The sequence below is a fragment of the Corythoichthys intestinalis genome, chromosome 16, assembly GCF_030265065.1.
Source record: "Corythoichthys intestinalis isolate RoL2023-P3 chromosome 16, ASM3026506v1, whole genome shotgun sequence".
NCBI lineage: Eukaryota > Metazoa > Chordata > Actinopteri > Syngnathiformes > Syngnathidae > Corythoichthys > Corythoichthys intestinalis.
This window is the reverse complement of record NC_080410.1, coordinates 41,363,594-41,383,699: the sequence shown is the minus strand read 5'-3', so window position 1 is coordinate 41,383,699 and position 20,106 is coordinate 41,363,594.

Sequence of the window (20,106 nt, the reverse complement as noted above, 5' to 3'; positions counted from 1 at the left end):
TGCAGGATCCTTGTCAAGACGCAGGATATGAAGATTAGAGCTATTACGAGTCTTGACCAACTGACTACAATAGCTGGATAACTGTAAGTACTACACAGCCGACCAGTATAACAACTCGTGGATGTGGACGGTAGCTGAAACTTATCAACGACAGGAGTTACAAGAATCTTGAACACATTAAGGATTATCTACTAAAGACAACAAAGACTCTGACTTTAATTTGCACGGATATAACATGACACAAAAGTATCGTGCATCTAAGGGGGGAGGGGGTGTTGCAATTATGATTGACAATCTCCTGGAATGTATTACAATTGAACTCCTAATCCCCGATTGTAAAAACATAATTATCTGCTGTGTCTACCGAGCTCCTGATTCAAATGTCTAGTTTACTGAGTACAGGGTGACCCAAAAAAAAGTTTACACTGCCACAATACAACTTAAATGCCATGTTTATTCAGCTTAGAATTAGAATTGAATCACAAATTATACATTATTGTAAAGAACATGTACAGTACACTCTATTTTTCAATGTGTCCTCCCTTAAGTGTCACAACATCCTCCAGGCGCCTGCGGAACCCTTGACAGGTCTTCTTTATGTAGGATGCTGTCATCTTTTCCCAAGATCTAACAATGGACCTCTCCAAGGCTGCCACAGAAGTTTGTGGCTTCTTACAGGCACTGTCCTCCACAGTTGCCCATATGCTATAATCCAGGGGATTGAGATCTGGACTCTGGGGTGGCCACATATCACCTTGTCAATCAACTTTTTGGTCCGCACAGATCGTCACTTCCAGACCCAGGTTTTCGTGAGGCTGTTCTAGTATCTTTCAGCTTCTTTTTAACTTTGTAGACTGCACATCTGGATATTCTCAGATTTGCTGCAATCTCAGTAGGTGTCGCACGCCGGCACGCAGCAATTCAGGTACAGCTAAAGTTTTCTTCATTTTCAGCAGAAGCACAGGAATTGTAGAGACGAGAGATTACCAGCTGCATTGAGTGACCTTAATGTATCACTTAACCATGACAACCTATTTAGATATGTTTCAATGGCTTTTGAACAAGCAGTCAACTGAGTGTAAACTTTTTTATGGGTCACTCTGTATATGGAAAAGATACTGTATAAAACGAATAATAAGCATGTTTTCGTTGTGGAGACATTAATCTTGGGACAAAATATGTACAGCATGTTGTTTGATTTTCTCATACATTCATGTCTGATGAAACTGTTACAGTGACCTTGTGTGCGCCAAATGTTGCCACCATATACACCTCAGCAATGTATCCTTTTAAGAGACTTATAAGAAAAGCATTTTGAGTCGCTACTCACACCAGCTCTGATAACATGTCACACACATTGCCACAACAAAATGTTCCACAGCAAACAGATGAAAAAATGTCAGGGACATGACAAAATCATAACCTTATACGCCCTAAAATTAATCGAGCTGCTTGACTGGACGCTTTGTCACTAAACCCAGATTGTTGACTGTGTTATTCTACAGTTTTGATGTATGTTCCATGCCTGAATGTGCGTCTTTAGTTGTATGGGGGACGGGAAACTGATAAGCATATGCTTTATCTCGTCCGCCTTTGTCGTCTTCTTCGGTTTCTTCGGGCAAATCATATCACATTTTGTAAATGTCAATGATTGTCAATGTTACTGATGATGATGACAATAAAATTCCATTAAAAAAAACAAAAAACATTCTTTCTGTTAAAGTGATCCACGGATAGAAAGACTTGCAGTTCTTAAAAGATAAATTTGAGTGCAAGTTATAGTAATTTTATATTAAGAAAAAGAACGTCTCCTGCTCCGCCCAAATGCATGATGGGAAGTTGGGCAACCATGAGGGTCAGTCGTGGTTGCAAATGGTATACAATATGTTCTGCGTTGTGTTCAGTCAAGCTTGTTAAGAAAAAGATCGTCTCTTGCTCCGCCCAAATACATGATGGGAAGTTGGGCAATCATGACTGTCAGTAGTGGCTGCCAAAGCTTAAGCCAATATGGTCCAATGAACGCCTGTGTCCACTCGCATTTCTCTGCCTTTTCGCTCTCAATGTGCTAAAACGGCGTCATTGTAAACTGTTTGAGGCAACGCATGAACGGATCATTCCGTGCATGCGTTAATTGCGTCAAATATTTTAACGTGATTAATTTTAAAAATTCATTACCGCCCCTTAACTTGATAAATTTGAAAGCCCTAAATAAATTATAAATAAATATCGGTAAAATATAATAATTCCTGTAATAATGTAAGAATCATAGACATTCTACGGTCGTTTTGTCAAGCCAGTTCACGGATGTGCCCACTACGCTCATCATTTCAATGGTAAGCTTCACCTTTTTCATATTTTTACCACCAGCACTAACTTTCTTAGAATACGTGTTGATTACGCTCACAATCAATCCGATGTGTGTCCGTCTTGCGGTAAATAAAGAAACTGGCGTTTTCATAAATTGTCGTATTTCGAGCATGTCATCGGACGTAAAAACAAATGGCGATTGAAATATTAAGCCGGATGTCTAAAAGATTGTGTGTCGAAGCGATCGTATGTCGAGGTACCACTGTACTAAGACATTTCAAAACAAATACAGTGGGGCAAATAAGTATTTAGTCAACCACCAATTAGGCAAGTTCTCCTACTTGAAAAGATTAGAGAGGCCTGTAATTGTCAACATGGGTAAACCTCAACCATGAGAGACAGAATGTGGAAAAAAAACAGAAAATCACATTGTTTGATTTTTTTAAAAAATATTTCCAAATTAGAGTGGGAAATAAGTATTTGGTCACCGACAAACAAGCAAGATTTCTGGCTGTCAAAGAGGTCTAACTTCTTCTAACAAGGTCTAACGAGGCTCCACTCGTTACCTGTATTAATGGCAACTGTTTTAACTCATTATCGGTATAAAATACACCTGTCCACAATCTCAGTCAGTCACACTTCAAAGTCCACTATGACCAAGACCAAAGAGCTGTCAAAGGACACCAGAGACAAAATTGTACACCTGCACCAAGCTGGGAAGACTGAATCTGCAGTAGGTAAAACGCTTGGTGTAAAGAAATCAACTGTGGGAGCAATTATTAGAAAATGGGAGACATACAAGACCACTGATAATCTCCCCCGATCTGGGAAAAATCCCAGAACCACACGGGGGTACCTAGTGAATGACCTACAGAGAGCTGGGACCACAGTAACAAAGGCTACTATCAGTAACACAATGAGCCGCCAGGGACTCAAACCGTGCACTGCCAGACGTGTCCCCCTGCTGAAGAAAGTACACGTCCAGGTCCGTCTGCTGTTCGCTAGAGAGCATTTGGATGATCCAGAAGAGGACTGGGAGAATGTGCTATGGTCAGATGAAACCAAAATAGAACTTTTTGGTAGAAACACAGGTTCTCGTGTTTGGGGGAGAAAGAATACTGAATTGCATTCGAAGAACACCATACCCATTATGAAGCATGGAGGTGGAAACATCATGCTTTCGGGCTGTTTTTCTGCAAAGGGACCAGGACAACTGATCTGTGTAAAGGAAAGAATGAATGGGGCCATGTATCGAGAGATTTTGAGTGAAAATCTCATTCCATCAGCAACGGCATTGAAGATGTGACGTGGCTGGGTCTTTCAGCATGACAATGATCCCAAACACACAGCCAGGGCAACAAAGGAGTGGCTTCGTAAGAAGCATTTCAAGGTCCTGGAGTGGCCTAGCCAGTCTCCAGATCTCAACCACATAGAAAATCTGTGGAGGGAGTTGAAAATTTGTTTTGCCAAACGACAGCCCAAAAACATCACTGCTCTAGAGGAGATCTGCATGGAGGAATGGGCCAAAATACCAGCAACAGTGTGTGAAAAGCATGTGAAGAGTTAAAGAAAACGTTTGGCTTCAGTTATTGCCAACAAAGTGTACATAACAAAGGATTGAGATGAACTTTTGGTATTGACCAAATACTTATTTTCCACCATAATCTGCAAATAAATTCTTTAAAAATCAAACAATGTCATTTTCTGTGTTTTTTTTCCACATTCTGTCTGTCATGGTTGTGGTTTATCCATGTTGACAATTACAGGCCTCTCTAATATTTTCAAGTGGGAGAACTTGCACAATTAGTGGTTGACTAAATACTTATTTGCCCCACTGTACGTAAAGAAAGAACTATCTCAGAATTATTTTTCTCTCCATTGAAATACATGCAAATGCAATTATTCCAGTCCAACTTCCTTAAACAAACAATAAATTTTTTAAGTTTTTTTTTTTTTTTTTTACCAGTGGAACTAAATGAAACTTGCGTTTGTTCCCAAAGAATCTTATGCATGTGCCGCCACATGTCACAACACATCATTTTGACAGCTATTGTGTTGGCTGAATAACAAATAAACAGATTAATTCTTCAATTGTCATCTCAGAGGGCCACCATTTTGTCCTTTTGACTGAAATTAACATCCTTATGATGGTGACGCAATGACATGAATTCCACGTGACCAATCTTTTTTTTTTTTTTAACCTGTCCTGTTTAGCTCCTTGGACATGGAGAAAATAAATCTGGGTGTCCTTATTGCCTGAACAGTTTTAATGATCCGCTCCCATTGTAGTTGTTTATTATTTTATATTTTATTGGGAAAGAACAGTGAACAGGAAGGGGTTATGGAGGGACAGAAAGGAGGGAAGAAGACAGAAGAGAAGAAGAACAAACAAAATGGTAAATACTGATTTAGCGCTTTGTCTACATTGTTACAATGCCCAAAGTACATTTACCCTTTCATGCACACATTCACACAACAATGGTGCTGCTGTCATGCAAGGCGCTGCCAACCCATTGGGAGAAAGTTAAGGTTCAGTGCCTTGCCCAAGGGCACTTCGACAGTGGACAGTCCTAGCCGGGAATTGAAACCGTGACCCTACGGTCCCAGGACAACTCAGGGTACCAACTGCGCCACGGCCGCCCGTAACAAAAACACGAAATACACTTTTACACTCTTATGCTACCTATGAACTATCGATGTGCTATCGTTAGCTAATTCTATTTACCCGTGAACACCATGTGGGGTATCTGATAACCGAGGAGAAAGAACAGGGAAGGTGAGTCAAAAGTAGATGTGATTAGGTGGGATGAAGCATACACAATTCACCAATGTAAGGTGGGGAATCCAGCAGAGGCGTGCGAAATTTCCGATTCTTAGATTATTCAGGATTCGGCCGTGGAAGATTCGAGAACGATTCACAAACATCCAAATTCCGATTATTGAATTATACCAGATAAAACGGAAGTAAAACACAGTCAGTGCAGTCTTTGGGACGCAATGAGGAACGGACCGAGAGTAAATATCATGTTCAACTCATGCTGCTTGATAAAAAAACAATCATACCTGACTGCGGCAGTTGCTAGTTGCTACAAACATACGGCTACAGTAGATATCATATATATGCAGAACTAGATGTAAAATGACAGACGACGGCGGTGTTAGAACATGTATTATTGAACTGAGATGCGAAATGACAGACTTTCCGGCGTGAGTAAACAGCCACCATCTTTAAGAGCATATGACACCAGAAAAAAAGTCTTAAATGGCATTATTATGTGAATTAGAATGATATTTTGAGACGATTCGACTATATATAACAATTTAGCAAAGCACAGATGACGAGAAATTAGTCTTTTAATCTGCCGGTTAGCCACGCCTACCATTATAGGGCTTTAGCGTCCCCAACAGGTGGATGACGTCAGCGGTAGACTGGGCTCATCGGTTTTACTATTCAGCCCATTGAGGGGGAATTGTTCAGAACGAGGAAAACACGACGAAGAGAGCCGCAAAATGTCATTGTTTCAGTCTCTCTACTCCAATATTTTTACAGGATATTCTTTTTATGCAAGTATTTTTCCCCAATAGCTATATAAATGGCTTGAGAAGGACCAGTCAGCCCATCGAGGGGGAACTATTCACAATGAGGAAAACACGACGAAGAGAGCGGCAAAATGTCATTGTTTCTGTCTCTTTACTTCCATATTTTTACAGGATGTTCTTTTTATCCAAGTATTTTTCCCCAATAGCTATATAAATGGCTTGAGAAGGACCAGTCAGCCCGTCGAGGGGGAACTATTCACAATGAGGAAAACGCGACGAAGAGAGCGGCAAAATGTCATTGTTTCTGTCTCTTTACTTCCATATTTTTACAGGATATTCTTTTTATCCAAGTATTTTCCCCAATTGCTAAATAAATGGCATGGTCAAGACAAATAACAATCTTGTGCTAAATGGAATATGAAATTAAAAAAATCCATTTATTCAAGACGACATGGCAAAATTACTACATAATGGTCAAAACTGTTGACTTCACCTTTACTGTCGCACCTCCCGAACGATATTTTATGACACCTAAATCGGACATATGTCATTTCCCTTCCCCGGCTTCGGAGAATGTAAACAAACCAGAAGGAGTGACAGCTAGCCGACATGCTAACCCGAACAGAGTGACGTTTCAAAGTCTTCAAAGCGGAAAATCAAACAAAGCTATCCTGGATTATTTGACATGACGACCCGGTTGTCGAATGTCTTAGCGGATCGGCAAACCGCCCGGCGGAGAGCAATTTACAGTTCGTTCCCCGGAGGAGGGTGGCTGGAGCTAACGCAGCTAACGTGCTGCTGCTAATGCATTAGGAGAGCTTTTTACATGCCTATCAATGATCAAACGTAAGTAGTCCTTCATTTAAAGGAAGTTTGTAGTGTTTACTTTGTAATCACTGTATTCGTATTTGACATAATACAAAACAAGATGTTTACTCACTTCCTCGTAAGTCCAATGGTCCCACAGTAAATATCCACGGTGAATGGGAACCTTTTGAAACTCCAAAAAGGCGCATACGCCTCTCCCTCATACAGAATGATTTTTCTGCAGCCGTTTGGCTGGCGTGATGCGAAAAATAAACGTATTAATCCGCAAAATCAGCTGAATCCTTCGTCCTCATACACAACAGTACACTGTAGCGTGAAGAGGACGTCTTCTACCGTACACATCACAGCGCCCTCCTCCTCAATGCAAGACCGAAGCCGGAAGTCACTCATTTTCCTGGCGCGGGATTCAAAAAACTAAATAAGTATAGCGATCGCTTCCACACACATCCAAGCGGTCCATATCATTCAGGAGCATAAAATACCGCGTGTATTATGAAATAAACATGCTTTTTCGTGTCACAGGCACTTTAAAGCAGTACTAAAGCAGTGACTTCTCTAGAAGGCTCTGTTGTAGTGAACCTAATTAACTGTTTATCTAAAAATACTCCTAAATCGGCAGAATCTTGTCTTGAATCTATCTTTAAATGATTAAATAGTTTTAAAACTTTGACAAAAGTAGACAGAAGGGAAATTATGGAATAACGGGAGCAATTTTAACAACTATAACAGTCTATTCACAACATTAAATTAATTGAATGTAGTTTAAAGCTGCTGGTACAGAATGGGGACTGGAGTATTTTATTTACTGTTATTTTTGTATATTTGTTTACTGTTATATGCTAACTTGATACTGAAATAGTAGTTTGGTTTAGCCTGAGAGGATTTTTGAACAATTTTGGAACTAATGTACAAAACATTAAAAAAAAAAAAAAAAAAAATTAAAAAGGAGGGGGGTGCATCAATAATCATTTTATAATCGAATCGGAGCATCTGAATCGTAATCGTAATCGAATCGTTAGGTGCCCAAAGATTCCCAGCTCTAGAATCCAGTACTATGTAAATCACCTGCAAGTGTGGATAGGTTGACATCCTATTCTATGCTACCTGATCGCTAATCCTGGCACTGACAAACTCTCTACATGAGTGTGTCTAAATGCACCCAGTCATGTGTGAACCCAATCAGACGTGTGATACTCATGCAGAAAAATGGAAAAGCAGCGTGGGGGCCGCTCCAGGGCCCTGGCACCGCCCCAGCCAATCGGGGTGAAGCGAGCGCGGAACACTCCTCCCCTTGTAATCCTCCCTGGACCATCCGCGTCCCCGTTAACCAGCCCTCTGGAAAGGAATGAGAGGACGCGCCATCGCCCCCAACACCTGCCAACCACTCATACCGCCAGCCACCGCCCCCCACTGCCGCCCACACGGACCTTCAGCCACTGCTGCAAATCCTCCAACCGACGCAGCACACCGCAGCACACCGCAGCACACCGCAGGCCTACTAAGACCGGGTAGGAAATGATCCCCCTCTGGAGTGGGGGACACCCTGCTGCGCTGCCGGTGTCCAGGGCAGAGAAGGCAGAAGCAGGAGAACCCTGAGAGTGGAACGGCGCAAGACCGGAGCCCCTACCCACCCACCCCTGCAACCGACAGCCCAGACAAAGAGAAGGCCCCGCCCCAGGACCCCATCCACATAGAAAAGTGTAAGACCCACTTACCGCACTATTACTGCTGCTGCCAGGTCCCTGACTGGCAGCCAGTACCCAGCACCGTGATGGGGTTGTGTGGGGAGGGTTGAGCAGTGTATGCATTAAAATAAGATAGCCCGGCTGAGATGGCAGTGGGACTGCCTCGTGGAACGTGACCACAATTGATTTTCTGTGTATCTGCAACAGCTTCCACGAGTATAGATTGGTTGTATTATTTTGAAAGATTGTTTTGATACAACAGAGCCCCAAACCGCATTAACTTTTCAAAGCATCCCACTCAACACGTCATCGCATTGAGCAGAAGACCAAACATGAAGCAGGATAGTCAAAGGGCTACCGAAGCTTCAGAAGTTCCCAGTCCTTTTGTGTAAAAATATTGATATAATATACAGTGAGAGAATTCATGCATCCCATCCTCCTTTTGATTTTGGACAACTTTTTCCTCGAGGAAGAAGCGGACGATAAGGCCGAGTGTCTCTTTTATTAAGGCCTCTCACTGTGGGTCTTAGTATGAGATTTTGGCTTCACGCCTCCATGCCGCAGTCTCGCTAAATCGGCTTTCTGTGACCATGGTAGTCATTAGCTCTGCCCCCTGGGTAGTAATCCCTTACTTTTCTGACTCTAATGGAAGCAGGAAAGGTTAGTAGCTTTGCCTCCGCTACTGCTTCTGCCGCTGGGCAACATGGTGCGGCCGGTCTAAAACCAAAAGCGTGACCTAACACATCAGAAGTCATTCATGTTTGTACAGATTAAAACACAAAACAGAAGTCGAGATTTAAAAAAATGTACAAATACAACAATAATCAGATATACAGAAATCTAGTCCAATACGCACACAAAACATGTTCATAATTTCAATTTCTGCAAGGCAGGTTTGGTCTCAACATTGGTAGGGACGATATAACAGCATAACCTGCATGTACACTTTTTGCTGGGGACGGGACGTTAATAAGCCCAAACAGATCGGATGAATGGAGGTCAGGGCTACATTTCTCACGAATATAAACCAAATTAATTAATAGGCTAAATAATTAATGCAAACTACATCAGTATTGACTTATACTAACTTTCATATCTATTGGTTCAGGTGATAAACTGTTCCATTCAAACCTTTGTTTTCAAAAACTACTAAAGAAACAGTTTGAAAACGTCCAGAATAAATGTCTGGATTTAATTATCATTTATATTTCAAAATTTGAACATAACTCAAATTATATTAAAATACATAATAAATACAAAGTTGTTAATAATCTCTTAACTATCCAGGAATGCAAAAAATAAACATTTTTCTTAAGACCACTCAACATTGTTGAGAAATTAATACAACATATACTGTATGTAATATATTATAATTAAAGATGTCCCGATCGATCGGGTCCGATCACGTCATTTTCAAAGTATCGGTGTCATATTTGTTTGAGTTCTCAGTTCTTTTTCCTATATTTAGCACCTGATTGAGCCAGATGGGCGTGGTAATGCGACACACACCTGTGCTGCATTAGGAAAGCTTGATATTTAAGGAAGCCTGTCACCATCTGCAAGTGTCGGACTATTACATGCCAACCTGCTTGCTTACCGCTGTGTGCATCATCTCGAGTTCTACTTGCCATTTACGGTTGTATTCTTTGTTATCACATTGTTGTGCTAGTATTTTTGTTGGACTTTGCTATCATTTAGTTTAGCCTTTTTCCGGCCCTTGTGCCTTCTCCTTAGTTTACTCGCCGACTAGGTTCGTGCCATTTTTATTTTGTATTTTGTCTCGCGTGTTCTGGCGTGCTCCCTTAGTTCTTGCTTTGTAATAAATACGACAAACTTCCACCTCTGTGTTGGATCCATGCTTAACGGCTTGCCGTATCATAACAGAATAGTCCGACCACATGGATCCCACAGACTTGGAGGGTGTTCACAATGCTCTGGCTGGTCACGACCGCATGATCGGTAAACATGAGCAATCGTTGCGCGAATTAGTGCGTTTGATCGGTTCTTTAACCACAAAAATTGAAAACATGGCATCCCCTATACAAACTAGTGCTACTAGTAATATGGCGGCGGCGTCTGAACAATCCACCCCACCGGCGTCATTTCGAGAGCCGGTATTGCCACACCCCTGTCGTTACGAAGGCGAGCCTGGCGCATGCCGACAATTTTTACACCAGTGCTCCCTCGTCTTTGATCAACAGCCATACACGTTTGCTAGTGACAGATCCCGGGTAGCATACGCTATGAGTCTACTCACCGGTAAAGCAGCTACATGGGCCATGGCGGTATGCAACACAAGGCCCGCGATCCGTAATTCATTCGAAACTTTTGAGGCGGAGTTCGTGACAGTTTTTGATCACCCGGTTAGAGGCAAGGAGGCAGCCAGCCGCCTGCTGGATTTTTTTCAGGGCGATCTGTCCGCAGCTGACTACTCCATTCAGTTCCGCATTTTGGCGGCGGAGTGCGGGTTTGGTGATGCAGCGCTGTGTGGAATTTTTCGGCGAGGGCTGTCTTCTAAAATCAAAGATGAGCTGGCTTCCCGGGACGAATCCTCAAGCCTGGAGGAGCTGATTTCCTTATCAGTCTCTCTGGATGGTCGGCTGAAGGAACGCGAGAGGGAACGGGCCATGGAGCACCGGGGATATCCGTGGTCGTCGCCGAGGAGCTGCCCGACTGCCATCGGTGAGGACGGCTTCGTTGAGTCACTGGTCGTCCGGGCGCCGTCGCAGAGTCCGGGCTCGATGAGGGAGGAGTCCATGCGAATCGGCGGTGGGCGTCTCTCTGCAGCGGAGCGACGGAGACGGATGAGAGCAGGTGTGTGTCTGTACTGTGGTTTGCCGGGGCACCGTCTCGCCACCTGTGACGTGGTCCCCTCTCGTCGACCTGGATCTGCTCTCCCTGGGGTTCGCCTTCCCCGAGGGGGGACGAGGTTCGTGCACGACAACGTCCCATCAAGTGAGTCTCATCACGGAGAGTTAAAAGAACAAATAAAACCCCAGGATATTACGAGACTGCAATTACAGGGGGAAATGTCGCATTGTGGGGTTAATATTGGGATTACTGCTCTGATTGATTCAGGGGCAGATGATTGTTTTGTAGACCGGAGTGTTGTAGAAGCTCTCAAATGTCCTTTAATAAAGCTAGCTAGACCAAAAAGGGTTTTGGACCTCGATGGGCGCCCCCTGGCGGACGTGAGGTTTATTACGGCGCCACTCAAAACTAGACTTTCAGGGAATCATTTTGAAATCCGTAGCTTTCTGGTTATGCCATGTAAATCGGCTCCAGTTGTGTTGGGGCTCTCCTGGTTAAAAGTGCACAACCCTAATATTGACTGGACCAAAACACAAATATTAACATGGAGTACATTTTGTTATTCGCACTGCTTGCGCTCTGCAAGTTTACTTCCCAGCCGAGCGCAAGCGCCTACCGAGCCAATTGATTTGGGGAATATTCCGGCCGAATACCATGACCTCAAACAAGTTTTTAGCACAGAGTGTGCTAAGACACTTCCACCGCACCGTCCGTACGATTGTGCGATTGAATTGTTGCCTAACGCCCCGCTACCTAGCTCTAGATTGTACCAGGTCTCTAAACCAGAGCAAGAGGCGATGAGGGAATACATCTCCTCTTCCTTGGCTGCTGGCCTTATACGACCTTCATCTTCTCCTTTGGGGGCGGGGTTTTTCTTTGTCGGCAAAAAAGATGGGGGTCTTAGGCCGTGCATCGACTACCAGGGTCTCAATGAGATTACCGTTAAAAACAAATACCCGCTGCCGTTGTTAGATTCGGCTTTCGCCCCATTAAAATCGGCCACCATATTCACAAAATTAGATTTGCGCAGTGCATACCACTTGGTCAGGATTCGTGAGGGAGATGAGTGGAAAACTGCTTTTAAAACCCCGCTCGGGCATTTTGAGTACCTTGTCATGCCTTTCGGTCTCACAAACGCACCTGCTGTATTCCAGTCTCTCATAAATGATGTATTGCGTGATATGTTAAACGTTTTCTGTTTTGTATACTTGGATGACATTTTAATTTTCTCAAGTAATGAGCAGGAACATTGCCAACATGTCCGCATGGTTCTACAAAGACTTCTCGAGAACAAATTATTTGTCAAGGCCGAGAAGTGCGAGTTTCACTGTGGGTCAATACAGTTTCTGGGTTTTATAGTGGAAAAAGGAAAGCTCAGGCCTGATCCGGCTAAGATCCAGGCAGTGGCAGAGTGGCCGACTCCCACGTCACGTAAGCACTTACACAGGTTTCTTGGGTTCGCCAACTTTTACAGACGTTTTATTCGCAATTACAGTATGAGGGCCGAGCCACTTACTAGACTGACTTCGAACAAACGGCCCTTTGCATGGTCTTCTGCGGCAGAGGCCGCATTTGTAGGTCTAAAACGTGCATTTACGAGCTCACCTGTCCTAGTCCACGCTGATTCTGAACTTCCTTTTGTGGTCGAGGTTGATGCATCGAGTTCCGGAGTGGGGGCCATTCTATCCCAGAGGTCTACGGTTGACCAGAGACTGCACCCCTGCGCATACTACTCCCTCCGCCTGAGCCCTGCAGAAGCAAATTACGATGTCGGCAACCGGGAGCTGCTCGCTATCGTACAGGCTTTGCAGGAATGGAGGCACTGGTTGGAGGGGACGGAAGAACCGTTCCAAATACTCACGGACCACAAAAACTTGGAGTATCTTCGGGCTGCCAGGCGCCTCAACTCCCGCCAGGCCCGTTGGGCGTTGTTCCTGACCCGCTTTAACTTTGTGATAACTTACCGTCCAGGGTCGAGGAACGGGAAGCCAGACGCCCTGTCAAGGCTGTATGAACCATTGGAAGAGGGTCCTTCGGATGAGCCGGTGGTGCCAGAGAACCTGATCGTTGGAGCACTGCGGTGGGAGGTCGAGCGTCTTGTGGAGAAGGCCTTGCGGGGTGTAAGGGTACCTGGAAGCTGTCCCGTTGGCAAGTTATTCGTACCAGACGCACAGCGCGCAGGAGTGCTGAAGTGGGGCCACGTTTCGAAGTTTGCCTGTCACCCGGGCGTTTCCCGCACATTCTTTCTTGTGTCACAGAGGTTCTGGTGGCCAGGCATGCGCAAGGACATCATGGACTATGTCTCCGCTTGTACCATCTGCGCTAGAGGCAAGGCAGTTCATCGGCCACCTGCGGGATTGCTGAATCCACTCCCTGTTCCATCTCGCCCCTGGTCTCATGTTGCACTGGACTTCATCACTGGCCTCCCACGATCCAGGGGCCATTCTGTCATCTTGACCGTGGTGGACAGGTTCTCAAAGATGGCACACTTCGTCGCGCTCCCCAAATTGCCTTCAGCTCTAGAGACTGCTGACCTGTTAGTGACTCATGTATTTCGGACTCACGGCATTCCATGTGACCTTGTGTCGGATAGAGGACCACAATTCATCTCGCGGGTTTGGGGATCATTCTGCAAGGCCTTGGGGGCCACGTCAAGCCGGTCCTCTGGTTACCACCCGCAGTCGAATGGGCAGACGGAACGGGTCAACCAGGAGCTGGAGGCTGCCCTTCGCTGTGTTTGCCAACTGCATCCAGCCTCCTGGTCATCACACCTCCCTTGGGTGGAGTATGCCCACAACACCCTCGTTTGCTCGGCCACAGGGAGGTCACCATTTATGACCGCATACGGGTTCCAGCCTCCGTTGTTCCCGTCCCAGGAAGCCGAGGTGGTTGTGCCTTCTGTCCAGGTCCACCTGCGGAGGGCCCATAAAGTCTGGAGGGACGCAAGGGCTGCACTGGTCCGCACAGCAGCCCGCAACCGACAGATTGCTGACCGCCACAGAAGGCCTGCTCCAGTGTATCAACCGGGCCAAATGGTCTGGTTATCAACGCGGGATTTGCACCTTGCGGGGACGTCCAAGAAGTTGGGCCCTAGGTTCGTGGGCCCTTTTGCTGTGGACTCGGTGGTGAACCCCGTCGCGGTCAGGCTGAAGCTTCCTAATTCAATGAGGATTCACCCAGTCTTCCACGTGTCTCTGCTCAAGCCAGTCTCCACCTGTCCCCTGAACCCTCCGCCAGTGCCTCCTCCTGCTCCTCGTGTGGTCGATGGTGGGCCGGTGTATACAGTACGTACCATACTTGATTCTAGGAGGCGGGGTAGGGGTGTGCAGTACCTGGTCGACTGGGAAGGTTATGGCCCTGAGGAACGCCAATGGGTTCCCCGCTCCTGGATCCTCGATCCGTCGCTTCTGCGGGATTTCCACTCCCTCCATCCCACGAAACCAGGTGGTCCGCCAGGGGGCGTCCGTTGAGGGGGGGGTTCTGTCATATTTGTTTGAGTTCTCAGTTCTTTTTCCTATATTCAGCACCTGATTGAGCCAGATGGGCGTGGTAATGCGACACACCTGTGCTGCATTAGGAAAGCTTGATATTTAAGGAAGCCTGTCACCATCTGCAAGTGTCGGACTATTACATGCCAACCTGCTTGCTTACCGCTGTGTGCATCATCTCGAGTTCTACTTGCCATTTACGGTTGTATTCTTTGTTATCACATTGTTGTGCTAGTATTTTTGTTGGACTTTGCTATCATTTAGTTTAGCCTTTTTCCGGCCCTTGTGCCTTCTCCTTAGTTTACTCGCCGACTAGGTTCGTGCCATTTTTATTTTGTATTTTGTCTCGCGTGTTCTGGCGTGCTCCCTTAGTTCTTGCTTTGTAATAAATACGACAAACTTCCACCTCTGTGTTGGATCCATGCTCAACGGCTTGCCGTATCATAACAATCGGAATCGGCAAAAAAATATCGGACGTGCCTTTTTTAATTATATATATATATTTTTTTTTATTAAATTGTTTTCTAATCATATTTAACGTTACAGACAAAATGTCTTACACTCATCCACAGTCTTTAGTTTTGTCTTAAAGTAGGGCTATCAAATTTATCGCGTTAACGGCGGTAATTTTTTTTTTTTTTTAATTAATCACGTTAAAATATTTAACGCAAGTAATGCATGCGCTGCATGCCCACTCACGCATTGTCGCGTTCCATCTATAATGGCGCTGTTTTACGTATATAGAGAGCTAAAAGGAAGCGTAAAACGAGTAGAGTGAATTTTGGCAGTCTTTTGAGCCTTTTTTTAATTGGCTAAAGCCTTACAATCCCTCCCTCAACAAATAGAAATATCGTGGGAAGCAATGTGGGGAAGAAAGGTAGTAGTTGATCTTTTTCTTAACACACTATGTTACTTCCCAACGCAGAGAAGATATATCAATTGGTGCCACTACGCACAGTCATGGTTGCACTTCCCATCATGCATTCGGGCAGAACAGTTAAATCGCTACAGTATCATTGACTGAAAGCTCAACAAATACACTAGATGGCAATATTTAGTCACAATATACAAAGTCACATTTATCCTTTAAGAATTACAAGTCTTTCTATCCGTGGATCCCTCTCACAGAAAGAATGTTAATAATGTAAATGCCATCTTGAGGATTTATTGTCATAATAAACAAATACAGTACTTATGTACTGTATGTTGAATGAATATATTCGTCCGAGTTTTATTCATTTTTTTCTCAATGCATTGCCAAAATGTATATGATCGGGAAAAATTATCGGGAATGATTGGAATTGAATCGGGAGCAAAAAAAAAAAAGCAATCGGATCGGGAAATATTGGGATAGGCAGATACTCAAACTAAAACGATCGGGATCGGATCGGGAGCAAAAAAACATGATCGGAACAACCCTAAATATAACATATATGTAATATATTTAAATATACATTAGAAATAACACACACACACACAAAAAAACTCTTAGCAAGGGATAAACAAAAAATAACAAAAATCAGCCTTCCTTCTGGTAAGACACTGCTGCTTTTGTCGACAGTAGAAAATACATACAGGAGGACACTTCTTTCTAAGCAGCTTCCTACTCAAGTTTTGCAGGTTAGCAAATTCACACAGTTTAATGTTATGCCAACACTGATACAGGTCGGACTTTCAGTAGCGAAATTAGTGGTGTGTTCCCCACCTCCACGACATTGACGTCTTTTTACATTAAATAGAGTGGGTGCAGCTGGTCGAAAAAAACAAAACCTTCTAATATCCCTCCTCTTCGAAGGGAGTGGAGGAGGCGGCATGAGGCTGAGGCTGTGAGTGCGTGTGTGTGTGGGTGTGGGTGTTGGGGAGGGGGGGTCCAACTTAATCAACCAATCAAACGTGAATCTGAGGGGAAAAAAATGGACTGGCACACTAGCACACTCAGCAGTGAAAAGGGGTAAATGTAAGTCTGAACATAGTGAAAATAATGCACTTAATAATAGTAGGGTCAATTATATCCTTACAACATATTGGGATACAATCTTAGTCATTATATAATGCAAATAAGGTTGCCTTAAAAGTTGGTGGAGACAATATGAGCATCCTGAAAAGCTGGTAGTGTTATGTCCCTACCGTCCCTATGCAAACCTACGCCCTTGCTGCAAGGTCTAGCGCTGTCAGTGGCAGCCAGTTCCAGGCAATAAGTAAATTTGGGAGCATTTGACGCCATTTCCTGTTGATTTTGGGGCATTTCCAGGTCACTTCCTGTTGATTTTGCATTACTGAAAAGGAAGTGACTCCAAAATGTCTCCAAATGAATGGAAAGTGTCTCAAAATCTACAGGAACAAACCAGTAAATGCCCTAATATAGACAAGACGTGATCTGTAAACGCCCACTAACGACTGGCTGGGAATGCTCTAGTTTCAGTGCCATTGACGGCGGTAGACGTCGAATCCAGTCAAAATGAATTGGTTGTCTAGCGCTGTCGATGGCAACCATTGAGCTAATGTAGATACTATTCTAATGGTAGATTTTGGTAGTAACGTGTTGGTTCCTTTTTTATTTTGTTGAAACGGTGATACCTTGTAAAACGATTATATATACACACACATATATATATATATATTTTTTTTTTCTTGGTGGGGGCATATCAACAACCTTTTGGGCCACAAAGTATCCCGATATACATATAACCTTTTCAATATATTGTCACACCCTTAAAAATACCCTTAAAATGTAATGGCAACCATTGAGCTAACCTAGATCGTATTCCAATGGGAGATTTTGCTAGGAGTCAGTTGTTTATTTTTTAGCACCATTTTAAAACGATACAGGGGCATGAAAAAGTATCAGAACCTTTTGGAATTTCTCACATTTCTGCATAAAATCACCATCAAATTTGATGTGATCTTTGTCAAAATCATACAAATGAAAAAAACAGTCTCTGCTTTAACTAAAACCACCCAAACATTTATAGGTTTTCATATTATAATGAGGGGTAGTATGCAAACAATGACAAAAAGGGGAAAAATAAGTAAGTGAACCATCACATTCAATATTTTGTGCCCCGCCCTTTGGCAGCAATAACTTCAACCAGACGCTTCCTGTAGCTGCAGATCAGTCTGGCACATCGATCAGGACTAATCTTGGCACATTCTTCTCTACAAAACTGCTGTAGTTCAGTCAGATTCCTGAGATGTCTAGCATGAATCACTGTCTTTAGGTCATGCCACATTATCTCAATGGGGTTCAAGTCTGGACCTAGACTTGGCCACAGCAGAACATGTATTTTGTTCTTCTGAAACCATTCTGAAGTTGATTTACTTCTGTGTTTTGGATTTTTGTCCTGTTGCAGCATCCATCCTCTTTTTAGTTTCAACTGTCTGACAGACGGCCTAAGGTTTTCCTGAAAAATATTCTGATGAAGTTTTAAATTCACTCTTCCATTAATAATTGCAAGTTTTCCAGGCCCTGAGATAGCAAAACAGCCCCAAATCATGATGCTCCTCCACCATGCTTTACGGTGGGGATGAGGTGTTGATGCTGGTGAGCTTTCCTCCACGCGTGACGTTGTGTATTACTCCCAAAAAATTAAGTTTGGTTTCATCAGTCCACAAAATATTTTGCCAAAACTTCTGTGCAGTGTCCAAGTGCCTTTTTGCGAACATTAAACAAGCAATTTTTTTTTTTTACTTAGACAGCAGTAGCTTTCTCAGTGGAGTTCTCCCATGAACACCATTCTTGGCCATAGTTTTACATGTACAGTAGTTGGACTGTGCCAGTGATTTCTGTAAGTCTTTAGCAGGCACTCTAGGGTTCTTTTTGACCTCTCTGAGTATTCTGCACTAAACTCTTGGCGTCATCTTTGGTGGACGGCCACTCTTTGGGCGAGAAGCAACAGTGCCAAACTCTCTTCATTTGTAGACAACTTCTCTGACTGTCGATTGATGAACATCCAGACTTTTAGAGATGGTCTTGTATCCTTTCCGAGCTGTATACAGATCAACAATACTTGATCGCAGGTCTTCAGACAGCTCTTTTGACCGAGCCATGATGCACATCAGACAATGCTTCTCATCAAGACAATTATTAGCAGGTGTGTGTTTTATAGTGGGCAGGGCAGCTTTAAACCACTCATCAGTAATTGGGCAAACACCTGCCTTAGATTGTTTGGTAAACATTGGTTTCAATTGCTCTTTAAGTCTCCTTAGGCAGAAGGTTATTTTTTCCCCCTTCTGTCATTGTTTGCATGCTGTCCTCATTAAAATATGAAAAGCTACAAATGTTTGGGTGGTTTTAGTTAAAGCAGGCACTGTTTTTACATCTGTGTGATCTTGAAAAAGATTAGATCACATTTGACGGTGATTTTATGCAGAAATGTGAGAAATGCAAAAAGGTTCAGATACTTTTTCATACCTCTGTTGTTTGATTTTTAATGGTAGCATATTGATAACCTTTTGGGCTACAAAGTATCACGTAATATCACCTTTTCGATATTTTGTCACATCCCTAGGCCTCAGTCTGTGAAATTTCCAGCATAACAATGCAGGCTCCACAAAAGGGAGTGGTCAAGGTTCATGGTTTTTCTTGACTGGGTCTATCAAACCCAATTGCTTTAACTCCAAACCACTCGGAGCAGAAAGAGAGCCATATGTCGTCTATCTTCATGCCACCGCACTGTTTCTTAGCGCAGAGTTGGTGCATCTGTCTTGCCAGCAGGAATCCATATTTAGAAGGGATATGTTAAGCGTCAGCGTATGCGCGTATGCATATGAGCCGGAAAGAGACATTTGGGCAGGCCACAGTAAAACAACTGAATGAAATTATTAGGTTATGTGTACAACTGGTAACTAAGAGTGTGACAATATCTCGATAGAGCGATATGTCACGATATTTTGCAACCCGATCGGTTATTGATATGCTCCCGCCAAGTATCGATACTTTTATTTGACATATTGGCTATACACTGGAGTATGGATGCTGTAAACCAGAGGTCACGGAACCCCAGACCTCGATCCGGTTCCGGACCCCTAAGCCGTCTGGACCGGATCTCAAGCTGTCGCGACTAATACACGTTGCAACAACAAAAATCATTTTTGTCTGTGGGTTTGCAGAGCGGAGGTGGGCAAAAACAAAAACCTTTGTGGTGACGCGTGTGAGCCAGCCAATGGGAGTGAAGCATTTGAAAGTTATTTTTAGAACAGCATGTCTCACACTCGCTTTCCAGACTCTGCAGAGTGACAGCCAAAAACTAAGCCGAATGAAGTTGGAGGAAGAGGCGAAAAAGGTATGGCAAATGGCGTGCTCAAAACTACGCAAGATTGATGCAGAAAACAGAGTGTTTAAGGAGGAGTGGACCAACACATTTTTGTTCATTTTACCTGGCGGCAGCACAAGACCGCAATGGCTCTGTTCAGAGACGGTAGCGCTTGTAAAGAGCAGCAATTTGAAA